Source organism: Miscanthus floridulus, chromosome 8 (assembly GCF_019320115.1).
Source record: "Miscanthus floridulus cultivar M001 chromosome 8, ASM1932011v1, whole genome shotgun sequence".
NCBI lineage: Eukaryota > Viridiplantae > Streptophyta > Magnoliopsida > Poales > Poaceae > Miscanthus > Miscanthus floridulus.
This window is the reverse complement of record NC_089587.1, coordinates 160,429,356-160,454,170: the sequence shown is the minus strand read 5'-3', so window position 1 is coordinate 160,454,170 and position 24,815 is coordinate 160,429,356. Positions and strand designations below refer to the sequence as shown.

General features: G+C 41.9%; 1 pseudogene; it reads right to left on the bottom strand.

Moving 5' to 3' along the window:
• Nucleotides 1–1,221: 1,221 nt before the first annotated feature.
• Nucleotides 1,222–23,754, bottom strand: LOC136473852 (alpha-terpineol synthase, chloroplastic-like; annotated as a pseudogene).
• Nucleotides 23,755–24,815: the final 1,061 nt, after the last annotated feature.

Below are 24,815 nucleotides of genomic sequence, written 5' to 3'. Positions count from 1 at the left end.
GTCCTGCAGAGTACAATTGAGTACTCGTCCTATATGATTTTAAGTTTTGTAAGTGATGTAGCTCCCCTGCATGGTTTTTCTACGCTCCTGAGTCCTAGCCGGATTAGGAGTGGTGAAGGAGTTCATGTTCCGTAGATGTGTGGATGTAGCACACCCATGCATCAGTTACTAGTAAACTATGTTATGTTAAAAGACTTCCGCTAGACTTCGATGTAGACATGTGATTTGTGACCATGTGTGATGAACTAAGGCTTGTAAACTTAAGTACCTTTGAACCTATGATGTAACCTAAGCTTGGTTGTGATGTACTCTCTCTCTCTTGGGTTGATCCTGGATGACGGCTGGTTGCTATGTACATCTTATGGAGGTGTACCAGGATGACCTACTAAGGGGCGTATCCAGTCTAATAGTCCCTGTTGGACTATCATATTGGGTACTCACTTAGGAGGGCGTTGATCCTGACAACAACAAAGAAAAATGATACATGCAAACACCATCGCCATCCAAGGCTTTGCCGCAAAGCCACACATCACGAACAACGAGATCTAGTACTCATAAAACATTGGCTAGAGGAAACCCCTATGGAATGCAGGCTTACAACCCTTCACCATTAGAATAGAGTGTTGAAGATGCCAGACCTTGCTATAGAATAGACCAAAAGAAGAGATCAGAATCACCGCATTGAAAGCCTTGCTTCCCATGAAAAACACACCAATTGCCAAGATCTAAAGAGAACCAATAGATCTGACAAACCATACACTTATTGGCCCCTCGCCGACACTGAATCGAACATCATCGAGGTAGGAAGAGACCAAAGAGACCTTATTCCAATACACCATCATCGTCACCACCTCATCAATGATTCTAGAAACTAAACTCTAGATGAACAAGGATCAATAAAAAACTAAATCTACGAAGGGGCTAGATTATGCTTCTATGTCCACCGATGGGTCACCGATTGGAAGAGAGGACGAGAATCGAGGCACAGTGGCATGGGAGTGGCGGCGGCGGTTGTGTCTCTATCTTGTTGGTGTTTTAGATGGACATCTTGTTGGTGTTTTAGATGGACGCTATCAACAAGCTTAGCCCCTCCCCCTTCAATTTGGGTAGTATTGTACCTTGCTCACGCACGAAAAAGGAAACCCACACAAGCCAGTATGCGTCATCATGCAAATAGAAGTTTAGTTAAACAACAAACATGTTTAGTTTAATTAAACATTGATCATGTTTAAATAGTATTGTATTTGTAAATATACATCAAGACTAGATCATCGGAACATGCTCTACAAACAATTTGCTTATGGTGTCCTTGATGACATGACTGTTTGTGTAAGCATCATCTTGCTTGTACATAAACTCCATTGTTCTTGTAAGGTTGAATATTCTCTCGAGTAACTCCTTCGGCACGTGATTGTTAGTGTTGAACCATTCCTCGTTAAAATCTTTCCATGTTTCCTCTATCATGTCTTGTATAATCTCACGTGCCACATGAACTGGTACTTTATGCTCTTTCATGCAGCTCTCGATTGTCGAAGCAACATGACAAGTCATTTTCTCTCGCTGCATACAAATCAATGTAATTCCTTGCTTATACTTCTGGGAAATGTATAACAACAATGCATATACCTGGTATCATATTACATCACTTTATGATATGGTACGGTAAACCTATTTCTAGTATTAGTATAAGTGAAACTGTACTTTATGAAAAGCTGAAACTGAAACTTTACTTTTACGAGCAAGTTCCAAAGGTATAGTATAGATGATGGTAATAAGGAACCCCAAAAAAAGATAGATATTTACCTCATATGATTTCAGATCATCAGAAAGTCTCAAAATAATACAGAGCGTCCTCACCAATTTAGGTACATTAGATACCCAATCAAAAGCTTCTTTTGTGGCTATATCTGTCATTCCAACAAACGATGCACATGACAATAAGTGACAGGCACCGCTTCTTGCTGAAACCTGCAAGTGTTCGTCAACTGTTGCAAGGGACATACCCTTCTTCACGCCATTTGACCTCGTTATTGTAAGCTCTAACTAGATCTATAATCTGCATTAGTGGTACCTAGCTATTAGTAGGGGTGGTTAACGAGCAAAGAAGAGAGTGTAGCTTAGTCTATTTAAAAAACTCAAGCCTTTGTTAGTCTTGCTACAATGGCGGACCTCCCTTGATTCAAGGGTATTATGTTCATTTGAAGGCCCAAAATTTGTGGCCATATGCATAGAACTTTCTATTATTAACTTATATTTTTTTTATTAGAATTCTTGTGTGATTTAGGATGTTTGAATGCCCAATGTAGAAATCCTGCTAGGTAGCTCATCATAGTTCAATGTTAGTATTAAGATTACTTAAAGTAGAGATGACATTAAGCAGCATGTCCTAATTTCCTCATCTTATAATATCTAAAATGATAATTCGTGATGACATTACGTAATCACCAACATGATTCAACGAATTAATTAGAACATAGATGTTTGTAGATTCAGATAGATTTTAATACTATATTTTACTTAGCAGTTTAATGCCATGTTTAATTGAACCAGCTTGTAATGCAACCATAATACTAAAGAAACTAGAGTTTAGTATATATTTTCATATTTGTCAGGCTCATTGAGACAATCGAATACACCACATGTTGGTTCTGTTATGCTTATAAAAAGTGGATCTAGGTCTTTGTTGAAGAACACCTTTCAGATTATTTACTACATCCTTGGCACAATTTTCCATGAGTATGATAGTAATAAGAGCATGAAATTGGCGCACCGAAAGGGATAACTTACAAAGTTTTTTAGGTAGGGCATGCGGTACTTCTCCTCAGGTGATAGCTCATTCTCAATGCTTTGATAGGTATCCATAATTTTCCCAAAAATGAACTTCATGTTCTCTGGGAGACCATCAGTCACCATACGGTCCCATCTGGACAAAAGTCACTTGCATCAATGATATAGAATTTACCATTCAGATCCACAAGTGATTGTTGGCAAACTACTTATTTGTCTCATAGTGTTTATTAATTAAATCACAATGAGCAAGCATCAATGAATGATTACTGGACAAGAAATCCATATTACATAAAATTGTTCCAATAATGTTACCATAAAAGATAAAACAATGCGACAGAAAATGATATGAGATTAAGTATACATACCTTTCTACACAGCTTGTAAATAACTCACACTCTTGTAAAGTTCCATATACATCATAAGTGTCATCCAAAATGGAAACAATGGCAAGCACTTTTGTCAATATTATTCGTCCTCGTGAGTAACTTGGTTCATAATATACTCCTACTATCCAAAAATAGCATTCCACAACTCTATCACGAGCAAATGATAACCTTGATTGAAGTTCCAGGTCCTTCCACCACCTGGATATTTGTTAACCACTATCTTAAATATGAATTGTCATGTCCATAAAGAAAATTTGGAAACACAGAGTAAGCTCTGCCTTTTGTGTGTTGGGTACTTGAAGATATAAGTTGTTTTTAATTAATGCCTTTTGTGTGTTGGGGATACTTGACAGATATAGATTAGTTTTAATGAGATCAGTAACTTCACCTCGTAATGATTCTGAGCTCTTGCTGATATTGGAGTTGCATGATATTAGAGTTCAACTTCGCAAGTTCCATTATCACTTCATTGGCTTGTCCATGCACAGATATGTAGTACTTGGCTTCATATATTCTTACCCTTCTGGGGAAAGGTATCTCAAGTGCAGACTTCACTTCACGGGCTAATGGCCCTTGTAGGTTGGTTAATACTGATTCTAAACTCCTTTTGGTGAATGAAACAACCTCATCAAGAATTCTCTCTCCATTAGTCCTTAGATATGCAGCATTGTAAAGGCTCAGTACATCCAATGGATTGTTTGCTGCAAAATTCCCTTGTTCATCTGTGAACTTTGCAAAGACATCTGGAGCATGAAGGAGAGTGATAACATTATATCTTTATTTTTGACTTGTTACCATTTTTGAAGGTTGTAAAGGGTAGTCACTCAAGCATAAATAAGTGATTTTTGGGTATTGTAGCTCAAAAGTGGAATGAGCATATTTGTTACAATGAAGACTAGTGGTCAATGTTTAGAATATAGGGGGTACTACACACTTAACTAGGAATAAAATCCATATAGGATATGCCCATTACCTGGAGAAACCTGATATCCATGTTTACGAAGTAGATAGAACCACAAAGCAGTAGTTTGAAGATCACTCTCACTAACTTCATTAGTTTTGTAAATTTCAGACAGTATGACATTAATCTCCTCTTTGAAAAGATGATCCAGGCAGAGACGTTCCAAAACATTAATGAGTTGCATCCTTTCATACAGGCTACAATTACTTGAAGCTGATATTGTCTTAGACACATTTCTCGTCAGATGATTCGCTCGTTCTATCATCCTTGTCAGCTGAGAAAATAAATATTGAATCAGCACATGTGAACTAGAAAAAGATGGCGGTTTTGAGTAGCTAATTGTCCTTATGCATGATTGATGCAATATTCCTTGTCATATAATATTATTATGCATATGAAATATGACACGGTGGCAAATGTTATAAGCACGGCCCCCTTGTTGACCTTGTCATATAATATTATTTTCGAAAAGCACTTTGCGAAAATAAGTTAGTAGCTGGGTATGACCTTGTTGGTACAGAGGCCCAAGCTAAGCTTAATGATCTACCTAGTCATTTTAGAAGCGGTTATTTTCTGCCCGCAAAAGGTCGTGTGATATTTTCTAATAATTCCTCACTTGAAGCGGTTATTTGCAAATAAAAAGATAGCCAAGATGTTGGGGTGCATGCTGAAAAACGCTTGAATGATGAAAAGCTCAAGCACCCGTGGATGGATCTCATAGTAGAGTTATTAATAACTTCAAATACAAAGTTGTTTGCATGGAATCATACACCGATCATGATGGAGAGCTCAACACCACCAGATCATAGTCTGAGGTGATGAAGAGCTCATCACTGCCGGATCATAATTAAGCTAGATCGGCAGTGATGAAGTACTTTCACCATCGGTTTTGAACATATGGTTATAACCCTGCTTATCATTGCCCACTTTCACTAACGATGGTGAAACAGCAGTGAAGGGGCATCTAGGACCGGTGGCAATGAGGTTTCTGAATCAATGAACTATAGGGACACCATTTTTAATGATGCACATCAAGTAGCTATAAAGATTTTCATGTATTTGTTTGGAGAAAATTTTGTATTTGACCCTAAAAATAATGCTCCTTTCTTATTTGACATCGAAACTGAAAATCTTTCCTATATGTCCTGAACTCGAGTTTTTCTTTCTTATTTGACACTTCCGTCAGTTTAGGTTGTTAATGGTGTCAAGTCCTATGTGAAAAGTCCGTTTTACCCCTAGAATTTTTTACTAGTCCTGGCATTCCATGGTTAATATTGCTATCTTTTATGAATGTTTTTATCTTAAACTGAAACATTAGGAAAGATAACAATATTAACCATGGAATGTCAGGACTAGTAAAAAACTCTAGGGGGTAAAACGGATTTTTCACATAGGACTTGACACCATTAACAACCCAAACTGACGGAAGTGTCAAATAGGAAAGAAAAACTCGAGTTCAGGATATATAGAAAAGATTTTCAGTTTCGATGTCAAATAAGAAAGGAGCATTATTTTTAGGGCCAAATATAAAATTTTCTCATTTGTTTGTCTATGCTGATGGGTGTAGGAGTCACTACGCTAGATTTGCACATCACTGTCGGCATTATCACTACCATATTTGTGAGAACCGGCAGTGATGTACCTTCACTGCCGGTTATGAGCTTGAAAATGAAAAAATGATTGGGGCTGGGCTAAAACTGGCAGTGAAGGACCACATCACTGTCGGTTTGTGGCTTTAACCGGCAGTGTTTTGGCGGCCACTCATCACTGCCGGTTTAAGCCAAGAGCTGACAGTGATTGGGCTCTATCACTGTCGGTTCTAGCCAAGAACCGACGGTGATAAGCCTACAACATAAAAAGACTGCAGCCGTCCTCTCCTTCCTCCTCTCTTCCATCCTAAGAACAGAGGCGCGCGTTTGGAACCTTCGCTCCATTGCTGCGGCTGCTCTTCACCATGAAGCTAGTGCTTGGATTTTGAAGAATGGCTTGATCTTTTTGCTTTTATGTTAGTAACAAGCATCCACTCCTTTGATTGTGTTGCTTAATTAGCTTCGTTTTGATGGCTACATTGCTTGATTCCCATTCTAGTTCTTTCTCCATTCTAGAGAGCACTTTTCTAATTGGACATTTATGCAAGGCTCAAATTATGGTGAATCCATCATCCAAAAGGTTGGTGTCTATGAACACATTTAAATTCCTAGCTAATTATTCCATGGTGGTCAAGATCATCATTGTTAGTATGTGATGCTATAATTAGTTCTTAGAAGTAGAGTAGAATAGTTGTTCTTCAATATTGTGCAATAATTGTTTTTTACTACGATTTTCAATTTACAGGGCCGGGGCTACCAATTTCAATTTTTCAATAATTAGTGTACAATAATGTTTTCCAAAAATGGTACTTTCGAGCTACAATTGTTGTTCATGAAGCTCGATTTCTTATTAATTCTTTGTAATTACTGTCTCAGTATTTTTGTGTGCAGAGATGGATCGAGAGTGGATGCATCTGTCCCGAACGGACAAGCGATACATGCATGGCGTCAGCTAGTTTATCACCGATGCCAAAGCCCATGCTGGGAATGGGAACCCTGTCTTCTGCCCATGCAAAGATTGCAAGAATCATAGGAACTTTAGCCAAATTGAGTCTATACGATCGCACTTGATTACCAGGGGGTTCATGCCAAACTATACGATATGGACTATGCATGGCGAGGTTGGTGTGAATGTTCTGCGGGAAAATGATGATGATGTGGACATGTCTAACGTAGCCATCCACGATACTGATGAGGAACCCGGTGTCAACACGGAACCTATGGCCACAGTTAATAATGTGTTTAGGAACACGCTAGCTGACGACACCGAGGATAACAATGGCATTTCTCAGTTGCTACGTAATGTAGAGACCAGATGTCTTAGTGAAAGACAGTTGAGAAAGCTAGAGAAAATGAGACAAGATGGCAAAACACCATTGTATAGGAATTGTCTAATGAGCAAACTGGAAGCCGACATCATATTGTTAGAGTTCAAATCGATAAACGGATTGAGCGATAAAGGCTTCAATTAGTTGTTAGGTATAATAAGGAAAATGCTCCCAGAAAAAAACGAGTTGCCAGAAAAGACATACTTGGCCAAGCAAATGATCTGCCCCATCGGCCTCGAGGTTGAAAAAATCCATGCGTGTTCCAATGATTGCATATTGTACCATGGAAAAAATACAAAGACTTGGATAAGTGCCCCAAGTGTGAAGCTCCACGGTACAAAGAAGGGCCGTCAGATGAGGGTATCAAGACCAGAGGAGGTCTTGTAAAGGTCGTTTGGTATTTCCCTATAGCTCCCTGGGTGCATAGGCTGTTTGCATGTGCAAAGTCAGCCAAGCTGTTGCGCTGGCATGGCAAAGAGCATAAGAAAGATACAATGATGAGGCACCCCGCCGATGGGCATGACTGGAGGACTTTCAATACTATGTTCTATAAGGACATCGGTGGAGAGGTATGGCACCTTTGGTATGCTTTGAGCACGATGGGATGAATCCTTTCGACCAGGTTAGAAGCAATCATAGCACCTGGCCAGTGATGCTCTGTATATACAACCTTCCACCTTGGGTCTGTATGAAGCGGTCGTACATCCAGATGCCACTACTGATCCAAGGGCCAAGACAGCCTGGGAATGACATTGATGTGTTTCTAGAACCAGTGATCGATGAACTAGTGAAGATATTTGAAAAGGGTGTGCCGGATGTTTGGGATGAGTACAAAAGGAACATGTCACGATCAAGGGAGTACTTATCGCTACAATCACCGACCTGCCAGGTCGAGGTTCATTGTCCGGAGAGAAGACAAAAGGCTATACTGGATGTGTCGAGTACTTGGACGACACCGATGTGGTAAATCTGCCAAATAACTCAAAGATAGTTTATATGGGACACCGTAGGTTCCTACCTAAGGATCACCCTTACCGTAGGAACAGAAAAGATTTCAACGGTACTATTGAGAAACGCTTAGCTCTAAAATATCGAGATGGGCCTGCGATACTTCGAGAACTCAACAAACTAGAGGTTGTCCTTGGGAAGGGGGACAATGCAGTAGCAGCGCCTGATGGGAGCGTTTGGAAGAAAAAATCGGTTTTCTGGAAACTACCTTACTGGCCATTTCTGAGTATACGCCACTATCTTGATCCCATGCACATCACTAAAAACGTGTGCGCTAACACTCTTAACACCTTGATGGACACCGGGGGGACATCGAAGGATTCACTAGCCACACGCCTGGACATGCAACACTTGGGAATCAGGAAGGAGCTACATCTCGTGGAGCTAGAGAATGGCTAGTTCGAACTTCCGGTTGCATCATGGACATTGAAGAAGGAAGAAAAGTGTGCGCTTATTTCTTTCTTCAATGAACTCAAAGTCCCGATGGGCTACTGTGCGAACCTGAAGAGGCTAGTGAACATGAGAGAACTCAAGTTCAACTATGGCCCTATGAAGGCCCATGATTGTCATGTCATTATGACTCAGCTACTCCCTGTTGCCCTGCGTGGTATCCTCCCCCCAAAGGTCCACGCCCCAATCATAAAGCTTTGCTCGTTCTTCAACGCGATCTCAAAAAAAGGTCATTGATGTGTCCACACTAGACCAGCTGCAGCGGAACATAGCCGAAACTCTCGTTAGGCTAGAGATGCATTTCTCGCCGACTTACTTTGATATCTCATTGCATCTGCTCATTCATCTTGTTGACCAAATTAGAGCCCTTGGCCCAATGTACCTACATCAGATGTTTCCTTTCGAAAGATTGATGAAAGTTTTCAGGAGGTATGTTAGGAACAGATTCAGGCCAGAAGGGGGCATGGTTGAAGGATGGTCAATGGAGGAGGCCATTGAGTTCTGCACATATTATCTAGACAATAAAAGGGTCGGAGTTCTAGAATCTCATCATGAGGGAAGACTACGTGGCAAAGGAACGATCGGGGAGAAATCTGTTACAGTAGATGACCCTATTTCTTTTAGACAAGCACAGTTCGCTGTTCTCCAACAAGCCAAGGGTGTGATGCCATACATTGATGAGCACAGGCAATCGCTGCAAACTCTGTATCTGAGCAGGTCACAGGCTTGGCTGGATAAAAAAATAAGGATGAATTTGTCAGCTGGTTGCGACGTCGCTTGCTTGGAATAAAGTTGGGTAATCAACTGGATGCCTTAGCCAAGGGACCTTCGAGTACATATCTTAAGTACCAAGGGTATGGGATCAATGGATTCACATTTTACACAAAAAAGCAAGCTGGAAAGAGCACATACCAAAATTATGGTGTTCGTTTTGATGCTCACGACGAGAACGGCAACATGCAGGCGACATATTATGGTTTCATAGAAGAGATATGGGAGCTAGCCTACGGTCCATTGAAGGCAGCTCTTTTTCACTGCCAGTGGGTCCGGCTCAAGGAAATCAACACTGACAGTGAAGGGTTCACTACTGTTGATCTCACTAAGACCGCATACAGAGACAACCCCTTCGTCCTTGCAAGAGATGTTATGCAAGTCTTCTATGCAAGGGACAACAAGACAAAAAGAAGGCTAAAAGTAGTCCTAGAAGGGAAAAGAAAGATTGTCGGTGTCGATGGAGTGACAGACGAAGAAGACTACAGGGGCTATCAGGAAATGCCTCCATTCAGGGCGAACATACCCCTACCTATCCTTCAAGAGGGTGACGAACCTGCTTACGTACGAATTAATCACAATGAGGCCCTCATTGTTGATGGACCTAAAGATAGTTAGATTATTGTTAACTATGTAATCATTATGCAGACGTTGTATCAATAATTCACACTAAATATTTAATTTATATTTTGTGCGCATCTCTACAATTTAATTATTGACTATGTAATCAAATATTAAGATGATGTTCACAAACACTATTATTTAATAATTATAGATCATTAATTCATTATCATAGAATTAAATAATCAAGATACAAATTTTTGTGTTATTTTAGAATATAAACTAACTGCATTATTTCTATAAATAAAGAAAGAAAGAAAAGCAAAATAAGTGAACTCCCTATTCTAGCTCAGCGGTTAAGGCCACGCACTCTGTACTCTGAGACCCGCGCTCGAATCCCAGGCGGTCCAAACTTTTTTGATTTTGCATTTATTATTTAGTAGTGCATTATAATGAGATAAAAGAAAAAATAAAACCATTCTAACCGAACTCCCTATCCTAACTCAGCGGTTAAGGCCGCGCACTCTCGACCCCGTGACCCACGCTCGAATCTCAGGCGGGCCAAAATTTTTTATATTTTTTACAAAAGGCTGCAATGGCAGGCTCCAAACCGACACTGTTTTTTTATATTTTTTTACCTAAAGTTGGCGGCAGGGCCCTTCACTGCCGGTTTTGGTTTTAAAACCGACAGTGATAGCTTCTATCACAGTCAGTTGCTCAAACCAACACAGAAGGCCCTATTCACTATTGGTTTTTAAACTAAAACCAACAGTGATGTGTAGATGCCCCTCACATGCCAATAGTGCTCCCATGACCACAACCGTTGGAACACTGCTCCCACCTACCCCGACAACTTTAGTTCAGAAATAAAAATGTACCACGACTGCTAGCCCCTATAAAATAGCCCTCGGTCGGGAGCTAGCCTCTCCATGCATGTTGGTTTCAGCCCGGCCTTATCAGCCATGATACAATGTTTTCCTCTCACAACAAACCACAGATATCGTTATGCATCGTAGTCCACCAAAATGGTGCACACATGAGGTACTAGAAGAATGCTACTGAAGATAGAGCAACGTCGAAGATTGGAGATGCCATGAGGTTCACAGAGCCATCTGTTGTGGTGCCGAGCTGAATCCGATATGCTCTGGACTGTATAGCAGAGGCATGGATTCATCGATGCCACCGTATCATCTCCAACCGGTATAGCTCATAGACAACCTCGGTGCTATTGTTTGACCAGAGTTGGTGCTAGAAGAATGCTACTGAGGTGGTTAAATTATAATGTGTTGATACACATTGATGGTAACATTGACCTGTATGCAAAAAGGTCTTTGTTATCATTTATATAATTTTAGTGTAAGGTCTTTGTTATCGTATATGTAACTTATTTCTAATTTTTTGATGTATTTTATTACTATCTAAATAAATATATCGTTGTTGTTAAAACTTTTCCACTATAGTATCTAAATAAATATAGATTCACATATATGCACCTTCACTGTCGGTTCTATTTAGAAACCGGTAGTGATAGTCACCTTCACTGTCGGTTCTATTTAAAAACCGGCAGTGATAGTAACTTTCACTGTCGGTTCTATTTAAAAACCGGCAGTGATGTCTATGCCCCCTATATAAAACAAACTGCCAGCCACATACATCGATCCCACCCACCCACGAACTCTCTCAGTCTCATTTTTCACATTTCACTCTCACTTCTCAAGACATCCACTCTCTCTACGTGATTTGGTCATGCCTCCTGTATTTTTTAATGGTATTGATATGTTGTCTTCTCCAATATTCTATCTATATTCATTTGATCTATATTTATATTTGTGTTTCTTTGCATTCTACATTTATATATATTCTTATTCCTTGCATTCGATCTATATTTAATTATGTTGCCACATTTTACTTGGAAGAATTTTTTGTGAATATATTTTATGTTTATATTTTTTTGCATTTTATCGATCAGGTGGTATGAACAATGGACCTCCCCCACCACAAGAACCAGGTTTCCACCCTGGCGATGAGCCATTCGCTTTAATGTGGCCATTCCACAGTTCCCTGTTCCAGCTATTGTATGAAATATTTTCCAACATCTTTTATTTTTTTATGCTAACAAATAACAGTAATTAGTTTAATATCATTGTTGCATGCATATATGTCGCAGACTATATCCCTAATAGATTGGCTGCGAACAACACTTAGCTAGTTCTTTATCTCGGACATCGTCGAGCACACGGCATCTAATGCAAGTGGTTGGCTATGGACGTGTGAACTCAGTTTTTTCATCCCTGTGAGGGGTTCAAATCATCGGAACCATATCCACGGGATGGGAATACAGAGCCCAAATGTGATAAGCGACCAATTAAGTGCCTTGCACATTTGTTTAGAGGCACTTCGACGTATTTGCTATGATGTGCCTGATTTCTCGCACTTCAAGGCACTTGCTTTGAATGCTGGTGATATCCCCGTCCCGCAAGCAAGCGAATGGTTTGTGAGCTACAACCATGTGGATGTGGTAAATTGGTCACTTATACCTGAGTCGTGGTTATTTGTTGTTTATTATTATAATAACATTCTCTACTTTTTTTCTTTTTCTCCACATGCAGATTGCGCTATAGGACCTTATCTATGCTGCATGTGGCTTATAGGCCGTTCTAGACCAGGCTACGGAGCAACTCGGGTAGGATTGGGACTTCTACAATGGAAACCTCGGCCAGCTCACTATAGAAGGATGCCAGTACTGCATAAGGATTACTAACAGGGGCAGTGGCCGTTCAGTAGGTTACATCTATGGCCGACCATTCTTTTGGTATTGTGAGGCACGAGAGAGTGCACTCATTAGGCCATTGGACTTCATCAATACAAGCAGATACATAATCCGTGATATCAATTACCATATATGGCTATAGAGGCATGTTAGTGTGCGTGGCCCGATCGATCCCAGCAGTGATTCCGATAGTAATTAATGTTTATTTAGCTAGGTTTTCAAGGTCGTAGTTTAATTGGGTTCTAATTTTTATATGTACGGCTTTATGTGTTTAATTATTGTCATGCATGTAATTCGTGTAACATTTCCGGTGTCGTATTTGTCTCAAAATTATTCTCAGGCTTGCACGTGCCACGTGTGAAGAAAACACCAAGTTTGGGATTTTCCGGAGATGGTTTGCTACTTTCTGAGGTTTAATTGAATTTCCGTGCGACGACACCGTTTAATTATAGGTTGAACTGAGTCTACCCACGAAAAGATCCGGAATGGTACCAAACTTTTACACAAGCTCTAATGTGCCCTAGGGATAAGAATTTTGTGGAGGTGGATGAAAAAATCTATTGGGTCCAAATGAAATTCACCCTCTTTTATCTTATTTGGCACAGAGAAAAATATAATAAATAAAAAAATGAACAGAAAAACCTAAGATCCTACGTGGGGTCTTAATTTGGGTGTACATGCTTACCAAAAAAATTTCAAGCCATTTTGACATAGGCGAAGTATACATTCTTCACAGAGGTACATGTGCCCTTTCATCGAACTATGACTACACACATAGGTTATCAAGGTTTATGTGGTTCATAGGCATTTCGGTGTTGTATTGGTCTCAAACTTTTTCTTAGGCTTGCACGTGCCACGTGTATAGGAAACACCAAGTTTGGGATTTTTCGGATAAGGTTTGCTACTTTCTGAGGTTTAATTGAATTTTCGCGCGATGAGACTGTTATAATTATAGGTTGAACTGAGTCTATCCACGAAAAGATCTGGAATGGTGCCAAACTTTTACACAGACTCTAATGTGCCCTAGGGATAAGAATTTTGTGGAGGTGGATGAAAAAATCTATTGGGTCCAAGATGAAATTCACCCTCTTTTGTCTCATTCAGCACATAGAAAAATATAATTAATAAAAAATGATTAGAAAAACCTAAGATCTTATGTGGGATCTTAATTTGGGTGTACACGCTTGTCAAAAAAATTCAAGTCATTTCGACATAGGAATACATATGCTTCTATTTATTCAGTATATAAAAGAATTTTTTTAATATATATAAACATCACTGTCGGTTTCAAGAAACCGGCAGTGATGAGAAGAAACCGACAGTGATGCTTGTTATCACGGTCGATTTATTTTGAAACCCGGCAGTGATATATAAAAAATTAAAAAAAAATTTGTGCCAGCCCTCCGGTTTGAGCTCGGGTCTCGGGCTACAGAGTTCAGACACTTAACCACTGCACTAGTATAGGATGTGTGCCATGGTTTATTTATTTTATCGTTTTGACCTTTAGACCGCTTAATAAATTATAAAATTAAACCAAAAAAATTGAGCCGCCCGGGATTCAAACACGGGTATCGGGGGCTAAGTTGCGGGGTCTTAACTATTGAGCCAGTAGGAGGTGTTCGAAAGATGTGGAAAAGATAATTACTTATGCTGTAATCACACACGGAAATCACTGCCGGTTTAAAGAATGGCCCAGCAGTGATGTGATAGATGATAGACATGCTACAACACGGTATTATCTAGAAGAGCAACAGTCCTGATCGCCCCCTCGATCTCTAGTACGTAGCATATCATATACTACGGTCTTCGTGACAACGAGGTAAGCAAAACGAGGTCATACAAAATGCAACATCCAATATGTAAGCAAATAAAATGAGAGGTCATATGCAATGCAAAGTATCAACCCAAGGTGATGATGATCAAACAAAGGATTCGACGACACGGTTTTTTTCAGCACCAGTAAATTATTACATCGACCTAAGGCATTGATTAATCACTGTGCTACTAATTACTGTCGGTGCTGTCGCATGCGTCGTCCCCCTGCTGCCGGTGCTCCTCTCCGCGCTTCTTTCGCTCAGCCCTGCACTGGCGCCGTTCCACGTCCATCGCGAGACGCGGCTCGGTCTCCTCCTCACGGTGGCGCTCCTCCTCCTCGCGGCGGCGCTCCTCCTCCTTGGAGATCTCGATGACGCGCTTCAGGATGCAGTCGTCGGTCTCCTTCTGTGTGATGGCATGGAGGTGCCGGTCCTCCTCCTCCTTCTGAGCTATCTCCAACGAGTTGAAGACGACCTCCTCCACCGGAAGAGGTTTAGATTCCTCCTCCGATGCGGTCTCACGGTCTGGATCATCCTCGAGGTCCGATTCGGCCGACAGCGTCGGTGGAGGCGTCAGGGGGCGACGTGAGGATGACGGGTTCAGCTTCGCCCATGTTGTCTTCAAGCGGCGAGGCATTGTGCGTGGCGACAGGTCGAGGGCCGAGGCGAGGTGTGCGTGGGAAGGGCGGTGCTTCGCTTTCTTGACGTGCGGTGGTGTGGCGGCCGACTGTGTGCATGGGGGCCTAGCTTATATATGTGTGTCGGCGGTGGAACTAATCACGGTGCAATAACTCGCACCCCTCGGAAGACGGAGCGCGCCTTCGTTGGGAACCGCAGTTGAACCGCCATTGCGCCTGCGTTGGGAAGACAGAGCGCGCCTACGTTGGGAAGACAAAGCGCGCCTGCATTTGGGAACTAGCGCGAGCAGCCGATGGATGGGTAAACGCAGCGTCTCTTCGTGGGGAACTGAAGGGCTCTTCATGGGAACCGTGCTTCATGGATCGGGTAATTAAAACAGTGGCTCTTCATATGGGAACCGCGCGACCAGTGTGGCTGAGGAGTTGAAGGGCCTACGCGCAAAGTAGGGACATATAATCACTCAAAGGAATAAATTCCTTCAAACTTTCTAAAATCAGGTGATAGCCCAATGGTTTGTCTGCTGCTCTAAAACTTATAGGCTTCGGTTCGATTCAGGGATGCAACACATTTATTTTATCTTTTTGACCTTTAGACCGCTTAATAAATTATAAAATTAAACCAAAAAAATTGGACTGTCTGGGACTCGAACACGGGTCTCGGGGGCTAAGTTGAGGGGTCTTAACCGTTGCTCCAGTAGAAGGAGTTCGAAAGAAAACAGAAACTTATCCTACTTAACACCTAAGTTAAACCTAACTGCTACACAACATCATTGCCGTTTTAGGGAATGACCCAGCAGTGATGTACACCATCACTGTCAGTTTCTAAGCAAAACCGACAGTGATGAGCTATTTCCCAAAATAAATTAATAATTTATAAAATAGAACAAAAAAATTTGGGCTGCCTGGGACTCGAACACGGGTCTCGGGGGCTAAGTTGAGGGGTCTTAACCGTTGCGCTAGTAGGAGGAGTTCGAAAGAAAACGAAAACATATCCTACTTAACACCTAACTGCTACAGCACATCACTACCGGTTTGGGGAGTGACCCGACAGTGATGTGCCCCATCACTGTCGGTTTACAAGCAGAACCGGTAGTGATGAGCTACTGCTATAAAAGTGGTGCAGGTTGAAATTATCCCAATTCATTTCAACCTCACGCCAACCCCTCCCCCCGCACTGCCGGAGCACCACCCCGCGTTGTCCACCGCCCCACGTCGGAGTAGCGCCCCACGCCAGAGCACCGCCCCAAGCCGGAGCACCGCGCCATCCATGCTAAGCGGGAGCACCACGCCGTCCAGAGCACCGCGCCGTCCGTCCCACCACCAAGGCCTTCAGGAGCATATAGACGGCTGCTTTCCCACCCCCACGGTGAGTGCGTGGCTCACTGCCCACTACGTGTCTGATGAAATGTCCCATAGCTGCTTACTTGAATCAGTTTGATCATGCAGTGTGTGCTGTCATATAGTTTGATCATGCAGCTATGAATGCTAGAACCTAGGTTTGCCACACAGTGTGTGCTATCTGTTTCTTTGTGTTTCTGGATGCATTGCTAGTAAGTAGTACATTGTTTCTGGACGCATTTTCTTTGTGAAACAAACTTACGTTTTCTCTATGAAACCATCTTGTGCATCATTGGAGCTTGGCCGGATACATATGTGAAACCAATGGCTGGCCTCACCTTGTAGCTTGCCATTGCAACTGCGCTCCCATCAGGCGGGTACTCAATGTTTTTGGAACTATGCCACCGATGCTCAATGTTTTTGGATGTGAGAATGGAGTATATATACTTTAGACCTATAGAACTAATATATGTCCAAACTTGTCATGGAATTCTCCATGCTATCAGCATAAAGATGCATAATTATTAACTTATGCAAGATTACAAGTAATACATAGTTATGTAGCCTTATGCATTAAACTGGGAATATTTTCCAACAATCCTATCATATTATGAGTTTTTGCATGTCACTTTCCTAGGATAGTATGAGATGCATATTTGCCCCTACCAACCATGTAAGTTTAAGATCAAAGTATCACTAATTTGGAAAGATGCTTACCTGCACTAATACTTGTGAAAGAACCTCGCGCCGATGGTTGGGGGATTTATAGTGAGACTGAAGACTTTTAGACATCTCTAGGAGTATATCCAAAAGTCTTAAACTGGCTCTCTAAATCATCATTTGGTTTTTAATGAATAAAAAATATTCTTTATATCTTTCCTACATCTAACAACTATTACTAAGGCACGTGAATAGCTACTTTCTAAACACTCCTATCTATGCAATGGTCGTGTGTTATTCGTAAATATATTAAATTGTATAAGAATACATCATGTTTGAATGACAACCTAATTTACTTAAATGTATAGGCAACCATGGCATGGTATGTAGTGCATGTTGGTCACATGATTGGGATTTATCGAACCTAGAAAGATTGTTATGCTCAAGTCAATCGCTACCCTGGTAATTTGCACAAAAAATACAACATAGAAGCTGAAGCTTTGAGGGCCTACTATAGTCATCCGGCCTACCTTGCAAACCATGGGCAACCGGCCTACTATGGTCCAATGAATGCAAACCATGGCCATCCGCTGGCACTAGAGAACGAAGAGAAGCCACCCGCCGGAGATGTGAAGATTAGGAGAATTACTCCTTGGTCTTGGAAAGATGTCATGCTTTTATTTATGGCTATGGTCATCGCTTTTCTTATTTAGAAGTTGATGTAGGCTTAGTTTCGTAGAAGAGTAGGTGGACTTTGTTGTGTGTGGTCAATCAAACAATGAATTTGTTCTAGGTGAACATATGCTATTATTTGACTTTGTTGTATGTGGACTTATTATTAGACTTTGCATTAAACATATTATATATATGAACATATGCTATTAGTAGTTGTCTGCGGCCAAAACTAACCACGATCGTGTCATGGTCATAACATTTCGTCGCCTGTTACCCCGTCGCCGAAGAAATGATCGGCAACAAGAAGCGGCTGATATCGCTGGGACGGGAGAGCCGCATGATCCGACAAACGGTGACGGTGTCAATCAGGTCGGTGAGAACGAGCAGCCATGGACCCTGTCCGGCCTGCTTGATCTAGGTCAAAATGACCAAGATGGCCACGCAACTTTGGTATCATGTCACTATGTAGCCACACACGCTAATCAATTGAGAGGGTCATAGCTTACTTAGTGTCTCTAGTAGGAGCCTCCGTCGGCCGAGGAGCTAGAGGGTTCAGGTAGCAGAAAGGCTAGATCCAAGCGAGGCATGTCAAAGATTCCTATTGGTAGGAATGCACACTGGCACATTATTGAGTTTGATGAATTCGGGGATCCACTCTCACCACCTATAGCTTTGACCAAATACAAGACTATCCTCGGGTTACTTGTTAGGGACTTCATCCCGATTAAGTACAGGAAGTGGATTGGGAAAGATGATGACCGGTGGAGGGTTCCCGAAAGCGAGAATGATTATATATGGGATGTCAAGATCCCAGAGTATTTCACTTTCCCAACCGAGTATGATAGGGAGTTAGTCAAGAAAAAAGCAAAAGAAATCATGGGGACATGCTTCAAGAATTTCAAGGGGACATTGTACAAGAATTTTGTCCTAAAAAATAAAGAGCCAGATTTCAATGGTGGATAGTTTAGCAAGTAGAAGGACTTCTGGTAGGATTTCAAGGAATACAGGTTATCCGAGGAGTACTTAGAACTAAGCAGGAAGAATAAGGAGAATTCGGAGAAAGCGACGAATCCTCATCATCTCAGCTCTCGTGGCTACGCCAAAAAGATGCCAGAATTTGAAGCAAAACTTTAAAAGATGGATCGCCTTGCTGAGGAAGGTGTTCAGGTTGAGACTACCGATTGGGAGCCTAGATCGGTATTATACTATATGGGGAGAAATGTACGGCATGCCGAGGATGGGAGCTTTAGCTCCTCAAATCAACCCATGAGCGAACTCATCCAGAGGATCTCCTAGGTAACTGAGGAGGTGAGGCAAGGGACTCGCACTTCTAATAGGGAGAAAGACGTGCTCACCCAAGCACTCAGAACCAAGGAGCACCCTAGTCGCACTAGAGGAACCGGTGTTGTTTCTTGGAAACTAGCATTCCCCCAAGAATCTAACACTTACCGGAGCCGCTCGAGGGGTAGAGCGGAACATGAGGCAGAGTATTTGAGAAGACTAAAAGAGATGGAAGACAGAATGGAAGCACGGATTGAGGCGACCGTTGAAGCGCGAGTCGAGCAAATTTTGCTGTCCAAGGGGTCAGTAGTACCACAAAACCATACTCCTAGTGCCTTTAGCCCACAGTTTAGGGGTCACAGCTGCGGATCGACCCCGCTCGATGAAGAAGAGGCGAATGTGCCTCATTCGGTGGACGACATCACTGAACCCATCAATGTTAGGTTGTACATCCGTTAGGAATGGACAAAGGACAAGGTGGTGCTCGGCCAGGCCTGGCCTACGGGAGACGGAACAATTAATGGCCGCCCAATTCCACTGGGGTACGCTCGTATCACCATTGACAGAATACTTGATAAGAAGTTTAACAAGATACCCATTGAGTACCTCGTAGCGAAAGATAGGCCGAAACTTGGTCAAAACAAGGGCTCTCAAGTGGCCTAGCGCAACCGCTTCATTAAGCTTGACCATCAATTGGCCTCTAATGATGAGGACGACTGCGAATCTTCGCCCACCCCGATGATCACTCACCATCTCCCAACAGAGATCACTCCCCTCCTCATCTGGAGCCATCACCCTTGAGAAGACAGAGGTCTTCTTTTATTCCTCCTCATTCGACTCCATCTTCATCAGCCCCGAGAAAAGAGACTCCTCCTCCCCCTCCTCCTCCATCTTCATCAGCGCTGAGAAAATAGAATTCTCATCGTCATCCTCCTTCTCCACCTCAGCCCAAAACAAGATCAAGGACATCCTCGCAGTCATAGAAAAGGTCCTTGGATTCGGTTGCTAATGCTCCCAAAGTGGACCAACAGAAAAGAAAGAGGCCGTTCAGTGGCAGTGTTACCACCTTGATGAAAGAAAAATTTGCAGCACACATCTCGAAGGAAGATTGTGTTATTTTCTTCAATCTCTGTGCCTCACTGCCTTCGTATATGTTGAAGTCCAAATTTGAAAGGCAAACACAGAATAAATATGCTACAACAAGAGACGAAGAAATACACAATAAAGATTTAAGGAACATACAGAAGTACGTCGAAGACAACCCAGGATTAACCATGGAAGAGGCCGTGAAGATCTATTATGATGTACAAGGGACGGGAACACCGGCAATGAAGTATGAAAGGGGCAATCTTTTGGTTCCCGATGATGAGTATAAAAATCTAACAACATATATGCGCCAGTTGCATGAATATTACATGGCTCAAGCAACAGAGACGGATGACTTTGGTTTTAAGGTTATTATCCGTTCGCCACATGTTTTCCATTATCCCAAAGAAGAGAAGTTCGATTTTCGAGTGGGAGTGCTTGTTCCAGCTATACCAGAAATGCGATCTCGATGTTCAAATGTTGACGTTGTGGACTATGTAAGTACCCTACATGCGCGATATTACAATTAACTACTCTCTCGAGATAAATTGTTAACTTTTGAGCACTTCCCATGATTTTATGTAGGTGTATATCAAAATTTTGTATTGTAAAAAGCAAATGAGATTACATAGGCTTCTTAGACCCCTTGCGAGTCAATGAGAGGACATGTCTAGGCCTCTATGGATGTGACGTGGAAGACCTAAAACAGAGATTGATTGCTGTTTTCGATGAATTCACGATAAAGAAGAAAACCCACATACTTCTAGCCTACAACTGCGAGTATGTGTTCTCGGCTTTTAATTTTATGCTTCTTTTTTTGTTAAGATTATTCGATAATTAGGATTCTGTGATTATAGCAACCATTTCGTCTTCATTTGTGTCAATCTTGCCAAAAATCTGATCGAGGTGTGAGACTCAAAGAAAAAACCATTTCATCATCTGGATGCACTGGTGGTAGTGCTGAATTAGTAAGCGATCCTAATAACATATTATTTTCTAGTCACACATACCGTTTTCTAATGTTTCTTCCTTTAATGTTGCTCAGTGTCCGAAAAAGACATATCGGTGGGAGGTAGGTCCCATTCAAGGTTGTCGAAATGGAGAGGAAGTACCTGTTACAACCGGTGGGAAACAATGAATATGGGTTTTATGTAATGTGGGCAATGCTTCGCTACATCGGCGGGAAATCGGAAGAAACTGATAAGTTGGTGTGTATAATCCCCATTTTATTTATATCTGTTAATAATTCAACAAAATGATTTACTATTTCTCTTTGGATATCATCTATTTTGAACGACAGCGCAAGAAATATAACCACCAAAGGCTGTTAGACATGGAGATCATCGCACTGCAATCGGAGCTCGCAAAGTTCATCTTAGCCGAGGTATTAGAAAAAGATGGAGTATTTTCTATTACACAATCCGTGAGGTACAAGGACTAGTATGGCTCAGAGCGACTCGCCAGATTATTGTAAGAAGTCCGAGAAGCATTGCACATTCTGTGAAGTCCGAGAACATTTCTTTTTTGTTTTGAGGGATCGAGATCTGGATAAGAACATTTGAACTATAACCGTAACATTTGTAATGTTTAATATTGATGGACATGTCATCTACGTAGCGTATATAAAATGAAACCCGATTCCACAAAAAAAATATAAATTAAAATCAATTATAAAATAATAAAATGCCAATGGGCCATTACTGGCGGTTGGCAACGAACCGGCAGTGTTGTCTTGCTCAACACTGCCGGTTTGAGCCATGAACCGACAGTGTTGTCTTTCTCAACACTGCTGGCTTGAGCTATATGAACCGACAGTGTTGTCTTGCTCAACACTGTCGGCTTTAGCATGAACCGACAGTGTTGTCTTGCTCAACACTGTCGGCTTGAGCCATGAACCGACAGTGTTGGATTGCTCAACACTGCCGGCTTGAGCCATGAACCGACAGTATTGTCTTGCTCAACACTGTCGGCTTGAGCCATGAACCGACAGTGTAGGCTTGCTCAACACTGTTGACTTGAGCCAAGAACCGACACTCTTGAAGCAAACATCACTGTCGGTTGGGACTACAAACCGGCAGTGTTGTTCAACTAGACACGGTCGGGTGTAGCCAGGAACCGACACTGTTTCACTGTTTCCTATAGATCAATGTCGGTTTTTAAGAACCGACAGTGATGTCAACCCCCCATCACTGCCGGTATGTCATTGTCGATTCAAAATCCGGCAGTGAATGGGGTTTTTGAACCGACAGTGATGTCCAGATCTGGAGCAGTGAGTGGATCCACAAGCAACTAATAGTTAGTTTGCTCGTAGCTCAGAACTAAAATTAGCGGGCTAATTCTTAGCTGCGAGGTGTTTGGATCTCATTAGCTAATAGATGGTTAGAGTGCTATTTTATAAAAATACCCTTTTTTACTATTGCACGGCTAATAGTTAGTTGTTATACTTTATCAATAGGTGGGCACATATATTTTGGTTAACGTACCATCAATTAGCTGCTAATATATTAGCTAGGTTCGCCAGCTAATGAGATAGCTAGGTGTTTAACGTACCATCAATTAGCTGCTAATATATTAGCTAGGTTCGCCAGCTAATGAGATAGCTAGGTGTCTAGCTAGTTTGTTGTCCTATTAGCTATAGGCAAGTTTAATCCACCCAATTAATTTTTAGCAGCTAATTATTAGCTAGTTTGATCTAAATAGGCCACTAACTTGAAGGGTACGAGAAGAGCAGGTAACAGTGATACCGGTAGCAACACTGCTACAAGGTAAGATGAGTTAAAATTTGTTGTCCAACCGAACGAGTGCAGAGGAGGTTAGAGTTGGATTGCTGATTTTTCTATTGCGTGGCCCACCTTCTTACCGGCCCGATGTACACTGCATGAGTAGGGGAACTACTACTACCGCTGTTCCTTGGTCCCACCTTCACCTTCCTATCGAGGCAGTGAAAATACATGGCTGATGCTCTCAGAGCAAGACTAATAATATAGCCGGCTTGCTGGCTGTAAGGTTCCTTGTAGTCTTCTCTCAGCTCACTCATACAGTAGTTAGCTCTTTACAGTTAATACATGGCCCACTTATTTCTCTCACAGACTTTCTTGATTCTTGTGCCCAAACCGACTATAAGCTTACAGCCTGCTTCTCCTCTCTCTCCTCTCCTCTCTTCTCCACCTCAGTATTTAGTCGGCTTTCAGCCTGCTATTATACTTGCTCTAAGCAGTTAGGTAAAAACGTACCTGTTCGGTGGAGGAAGCCAAAGGACTGGAGTAGGTGAGGAAGAAATCTCCCCAGACGGAAGGTTCAAAATTTGAGACATTCCTCCTAATAATTTGATGTCCCTCTTCGTCCAGAAGGTCTTGACGTGGGGTAGTAGCGGCAGTGGCCCAAGTCCGAACACGGTGGCTCCACGAAAAACACGGGAGTCGCCGAGCCAGCACCGGCTTGGACTCCAAGACGCCGCCGATCAGTACCGGCGGTGGTGCAGCGGCGGAGGCACCTGCTGCTTTGTGGTGGCTCCCCTTGGACCCTACCTGCTTCGCGGGGAGCAAGGCGAGACCGACACACGCGGTTGTCTGCATCTCCAAACTTTGTATAATTTTGCGGCTCCTTGAGCACACGATACAACTTTGTGGCACACTTGCAACGTTTATATATAATATAATATAGAGGCCACACGTACGTACGGCCCTCCCCTACCACTTTACTTCTTCTGGCATTTTCCCTCCACTGCCACACCGTTTGCATACTCTTGTTTCACCAGTACATATATTATGTAATGTATACTTGGGCCTCGTTCACTTTGCAAATTTTTTGAACCCGATAAATAGTACAACTTTTGTCTTATTTGGTAAATATTGTCTAATCGTGGACTAACTAAGCTCAAAAGATTCATCTCGTGATTTCCAACTAAACTGTGTAATTAGTTATTTTTTTTACCTACATTTAATACTCCATGCAAGCGGCTAAAAATTGATGTGATGGAGAGAAAGTGAAAAAACTTGGAATTTGGATGGCATCTAAACAAGGCCTTGTTTGGAACTTTGTTATATATGTATTGAAATCGTGTCAACCACCAGCTTGTTTGAATTGGTGTTTATGGACTGAAATCGTGCGAGCCGTCCAAGAGATGAATGAAAATATGTCGCTCGCTCGCTGAGATCCACACATTTGTTAGCGCACACTGATTGGCTTGCTTTGCTTGGTCCTACGTTGTTAGCACGTCCTGCCCAACTGCTACAGTCCTACAGTTGTGTCGCACTTACATGTTCTATGTAGCTATAGCCTATAGGCTAGACCTCGCGTGCGGCACCGCGGCTCTCACTAGTCACTATCCCTCTCAATATTAGCCTTCTCACAACTAGCAGCCTCTTAAAATTTATGCTTACACGTGCACATGCTTTTGTTCGTTTCGTTAAAATTTAGCTTATGTCAATGCTTATGCTGATTTGTTGTGAGAGAAAAACACTGTTCGATCGCTGAAAAGTACTGTTTGAGATTCAAATAAGATACTTGAACAAGTTGATAATTTGTAGTTTTGTTTTGCGAGAGGTGTTTTGTAATCTTTATAGGTAGGTTGTTGTTGCTCAAAAGTAATTATGGAAAACACAATCCATATCATACGGCATGTATTTTATGAGTATATTTGAAAGCTTAACATTTCATATGCACTATCTTGTCTTGTTCAACTAGCTTGCAAAACGTAGTGGTGCCAA